A 6,000-nucleotide genomic window follows, 5' to 3' on the forward strand; every position below is an offset into this window, starting at 1 on the left:
TTACTGGTTTATTTCTATACCATTGAGTGAACACAAAAAAACAACAGATTCTGATAAAGTTTTTCTTTAATTTACTAAGGCCAAAGGCTTGAAGACAGGTGATGAAGTACTTAAGATTCCATTTTCCTATCTATACAAGGCACCAGTGCCCAATAGGACTGAGTTTCCTAGATTCAGTCAAAATTTCCGGGTATTGCACCCTTTAAGACTGGGGGCAGGGGCTTTCTGTCATAATGCCACTGGTAAGAGCCATGCTGAGTGATGTTTGACCTCACAGGATGTTGGGGTTTGTTCATGGTCTCTTCCCTCATAAACCTGCAGCTATAGTACTTTTTGTATGACATCCCTCTATCTTATTTTTCAAAAAGTCCAAAATTTGATTTCTCTAGCAGAAACTAGAAAAGTTCTCTGTCACTTTCTCCCTCTCAGAGTAACATAACTCTGATTTTGAACTGGTTATTCAATTTCTTAGATTAGAATTAATAATTTCCTGCATTTCTCACACTTGTAGAGGGGAGGAACTTGTCCACATTATCGTTTCTACTTGATGCACTGTGGATATGCTGAGACACCTTTGACAGTGTAGATAAGAATAGTACTGTAATTGTCAGAGCAACAAGATGGAAAGAACCTGGGATTCTGACACTTTTGCAGAATGGGACTGTCTGTCATTCTAGCTTAGATTTTACGTGAGAAAAAAGTGAACACGTCTGCTTTAGCCATATTCTTAGTGGTTTGATTATGATGTTTAAATCATCGTGACATTCAGGAAACCACTAATGCCTTCAAGCCATCAGCTTCAACTGAAAATATTATAGCTGAGCTCCTTTGAGTTGATGCTCAATCAACTTGATCAACGTCACCTTTGTTCAGAAAGCAGGATGACATTTCTTTCCTATGTTATTGCTGCTGGAAGGGCCCCCTCAGCTAGGAATGGATAACTAGGACAGCAGCACCAAAATTAGCACCTTGCATGAACCAATCGCACACATTCTGGGATGTCACACATTATTTCAGGATATGAATAGAAAACAATAGTTGTTTTTTTTCCTGATCATTACAGGGAGTTTGGAGGTATTAGATATGGAGGCACATGCCTGTATAGCATTCAAGGAGCTAAGGCGTAAGTTTGAGACCCTCTGGGTTCATGACAAGATATTGTCTCAAGGGAAATAGTTTGTAGCACTATTAATGTAATTCATTGTGACTTCACAATCTGCCTCTTTTTTGTACTGCTCCTGACAAATAAATGTTTTTCTGTGACTTTTTGTTGCATTCCCTGGTGAGGGACTCCAGTTATCTTAATGTGTTCATCTGTTTATCTTGCTATAAAAAATAACCTAGACTGGATACTTCATAAAGAAAGAGATTTTATTATTTAGGTCATAGTTCTGGAGGCTAACATTGGCTTTGCTCTCTGGTGAGGGTCCTCTGGTGGCTGACATAAAAAGAGAGATCATAGCGAGAGACAGGAGGCGGGGCTTGCTCTTTTCTAATAACCCTTTCTGAAGAATGTAGGAGGACCCCAAGAGGATTGCATCAGTTCCTTCCAGGAAATCATGGCCAGTACCCCTAATGACCTAATTACTTTCCGCTAAAATCCACTTCTTAAAAATCCACTTCTTAAAAGTCTTGTCCTCTTCCACATCACTACACAGAAGTCTGAACCTTGAATGCACGAATATCTACAGTTTAGATACCACTTAGTTGATGCTGCCATTTGGTTTAGGCAGCTTCCTTTGTACTAGTGGCTTATAAGAGCTCATCACTTGTCACATCAATGACCCCCCAAAAGTTATCCTAGAACTTCCCTCCTTAGGTGGGAAGACAGAGGCTATAATACAATATAAGACAGTTTTAGCTAAAACAAACATTGAGCATAGAAAAAACATACCTAAAGCATTAAGGAGTGTACACCAGATCTTACTAATAGTTCAGCCTTAGCTGAAGTCTTAGTGCCCAAGATATTGTATTGAAAGTAGAAGGGAACCATGGATATATGAGGGAAAGTGGCTGCAGACTTTAGATGGAGTAAGCACAGGAATTATTAAGTCTTTGAAAGGGGAAAAGAAGCAGGTAGTCTAGCCAGAATGTTTCAGAGGATGATTCCCTTCTAGCCACCAATAGAAGCTCCCAGACCCAGAAGAAAAGGCTTTTGAGCATAATATGGTCCTCAAATCTTAAAAATAAGACCAAAACCAGTTTTCAAAGCAGGGCCCAATGTCTTCCAATTTCTCTGTATGATTCTAACAGAAGAGGCCAAGTCTCTGCTTGGTCCATTTTCATGATTAGGTAGCCAATGACAGTGGAGCCCAGCCTTTTCCTTCTCAAACTGATGGTTGAAGAGAAGTGCCAAAGCCACGCTCCTTCTGGTGGCTGGAAACCTAAAGCAGCAGGATAGGGAGATGGAGTTGACATTGTAACTTTACATTTTTAAAGCTGAGCATGTCGGTTCCAGAGAAAACCTAACTTTTCTTAGTCTCTCCAAGCTTTCTTGGTTGCCAAATGATGAAGCAGCAGGCTTGAAACCATTACAAAAATAACCTTTGCAAAGGAGCTGCTATGGTTTGTAGAATATCACTTTTCCTTCTCTTGTTGCCCCTTGTCCTTGGAGCATGAGTGTCTGGTTTTCCAGGTTTCACTTTGATTCACAAGGTGATCTTAAGTATGGAAGTCACAAAATGAAGATGAGGAAACAGAAGTCAGATTTCCCATCTTTGATATTTCTATTGATCTGCATATTTCCAGGAGGGTCAGACTTTAGGTTTCTTGCACCTAAGTGAGGAAAGAACATATGCCTTGATCAAGAGCCAGCAACATAGGCACTGGTAGGAGCTTGTTAGAATTCCAAACCTTAGAGACAACCCAGACTTTTGAGTACTAGTTTTGACAAGATTCTCAGGTGTTTCATGCATATATAATGACTTTAGCAGCACTAGTTTAATATTACTTACAACTATTATTAGAATTTTCTGTTTCTAGCAGCTGCTTTTGTTTTTGAGTCAGGATCTCATGCATCTAAGGCTGGCCTCATACTCATTATGTAGTGAAGGATGGCAGTGAACTTCTGGTCCTTCTGCCTCTGTCTCCTAATGCTGGGATTACAGCTTTCACAAGTTTGCTCAATTTCTTCAGTGCTGGGGATCAAACCCAGGACTACCAACTGAGCTATTCCATCAGTCCACTGAGTATAATTATTGAAGATGGAATATTTGATACCCATGTGGGGTCCCTGAGAGTATGGGGCTAGAGGAGGGATTGCTGAATAGTTCATTCCTGAGTCCTCTCATGTCTTCCCTCTGCACATATGCATGACTTTCTAGTAAGGTTTCTGGGTGTCTGATGATATTTAGCTTGGGGTAGGCAGACTGAGGTCTAGCTAGTCATTCTGAAACTTGAGATGTTCTTCCCAGAAGCCACGACTTCTGTCTTACAACAGGCATTTCTAGGTTAGACTCGGGCTGACTGTCACATCCACCCCATCTGTGACTCATTCTGATTGCTTAAGTGGCTCAAACGGTCTGTTGCAAAACCCCAGCAAGTGACTCTTCCAGGATACCTATACCCACCCAGAGGAGTCATGTAAGGAGCGGGCAAAGAAGCATCTCCTAAAGAGAGCACTCTGAAAAATGTTATTGACATTATATGTGTACATGTGTGTGTGTCAGTGCATACATGTATATGCGTACCATTACACATGCATAGAGGTTCTCATTTCACTATGTGATTCAGTGATGAAACTCAGGTCATCAGGTTGGTGGGGCAAGTGCTTTTACTCACTGAGTCATCTTGCTGACATGACCTTGAACTTTTGATCCTGAATTTAAGTTTTCACTCTGTGCTCTTTACCTTTAAATAAACAGCCCTTCAGACAAATGCCTGGATTCACATCTCCCTTGGTGCTTTATTCTGTGCTCAAGTATGAGGTCTGGCAGTAGTTTGGGTTGTGGATAGACGTACTGAGTCCCCAAGTCTTCCACACCAGTGCCTCTGACACTACAATTTCCAGATGGATCACTTAGAGGCTTTGAGGATAGGGTGCTGCTGTTTCTGCAGGTATGAAAGCTTCTTTATGATGTTTCTCATGTCGCTTGGAGGTTACTTCTCCACATAATAAATCTGTGGACTCCAAAATTTGACATACTTCTAACTGCATTTGACTAATCAAATGAAATGTCCACCCCTGACATTTGACCATAGCAGACAACAGCATGAACAGAAACTTATGGGTACTTCTTAATTTTTACCCCTTATCTTCACACCTTGATCCCACACTTTAGATAACAAACTGCCATTTATTATACCATCTCACCACTGTGCTTCTTGTTTGGTAGAAGTGAGGTTTGAGGTTTCTTTGCCTTTATTCTGTTAACGACTTGCTGCATATAGATCACCATTTTGTATGATCAGTGATTTCCTAACCTTCCTAATGCTGCAACCCTTAATACGGTTTCTCATGCTGTGGTGACCCCCAACCATAAAATTATTTCATTGCCACTTCATAACTATAATTTTCTTACTGTTGTGAATTGTAATGCAAATATCTGGCATGCAGGACATATGATCTGCAACCCCTATGGGGTCATGACCCACGGGTTGAGAATTACTGGATTAGATGATTACATTTTGGCCAAGGTGTATTTAGACATCTAATCCTACAGGCAGTGATATTTGATCCTATCTGGGTCCTTGGTGTTAAGTACTATTAATATTTAGGGTGCCTCTGCTAGCCTAATATGGCAGTTTGGCTTATTTCCTGCTTTGCTTGCAAAACGTAGATTGCTTACCTCTTTGTGGGAGGCCACAGTCCAAATGCTTGCAAGTTTCTTCAAGCTTCATTGTTGCCCCTCAGTGTATTGGATCTATATGTATGTCAAAGTTAATATGGGTAGATTTCAAAATAAATTATTGCGATGCTGTTAAAGAAACATGAAGCTTGCAGAACTTCACAGCCTTGGATTTAAAGCAGGGATCTTGTTCACTCTCTCAACAACTGAAAGTAGGACTCAGCTGTTCTTGTAGCCAGAATGGTTTGGGTCATATTGTTTTATTGGTAATGCTCGCACTTGACAGAAATGCAGGTTCATGTAAGTTGCTAGAACTGAACAGGGCCCAAGAGCTCTAAAACCCATTTAGATATGCACACACAGCCACACAACCACATGGTCACACACAGTCTCACACACACTCACACACACTCACACACATACACAAGCACACACTCACACATGCCTATACACGTATACATTAGCATGGCACAGTTATAGCTTATGGCTTTGGAGAACATTTTGATTAATAGATTTATAATAGAGGAATACATCTTTAGAACATTGTAAATACCTTCCAGGTCTTGAGTTTTATAATTTATCAAGAGTCAGAAATGTCCTAATCTGTGTTGAGGTTGATTGTCCATCTATACTCTTTCTTTCTTTTCTTTTCTTTTTTTTCTTTTCTTTTCTTTTCTATTTTTTTTTATTGGTTATGGTTTTTCAAGACAGGGTTTCTCTGTAACTTTGGGGTCTGTCTTGGAACTTGCTCTGCAGACCAGGCAGGTCTTGAACTCACAGAGATCTGCCTGCCTCTGCCTCCCAAGTGCTGGTATTAAAGGTGTGCACCACCACTGCCTGGCTGTTTTTTCTTTTTTAATTAAGAGTTTTTCATATAATATATTTTGATCATATTCTTTCCTCTTTCCTAAATCCTCCCAGATCTGCCTCACCTCTCTACCCACCTAACTTCAAGGTTTTTTTTTTTCTGTTAATAAAAACCTAAACAAAAATCACTAAGACAAAAATTACCAAACCAAACCAATCAAGCAAACAGAACAAAAAGTGCACAAAAAATGTAGTCCTTTTTTTGTTTTGGTCAACTACCCCTGGGCATCAGGCCTGCTCTGAAGAGTGATTGATATACCCACTGACATTCTGTTGGAGAAAACCAATTTTCCCTTTTTAAATATTTACCATTTTCAAATATCTTCTTGGTTAGGGATGGGACTTT

Source organism: Chionomys nivalis, chromosome 4 (assembly GCF_950005125.1).
Source record: "Chionomys nivalis chromosome 4, mChiNiv1.1, whole genome shotgun sequence".
In the NCBI taxonomy this organism is placed as follows: domain Eukaryota; kingdom Metazoa; phylum Chordata; class Mammalia; order Rodentia; family Cricetidae; genus Chionomys; species Chionomys nivalis.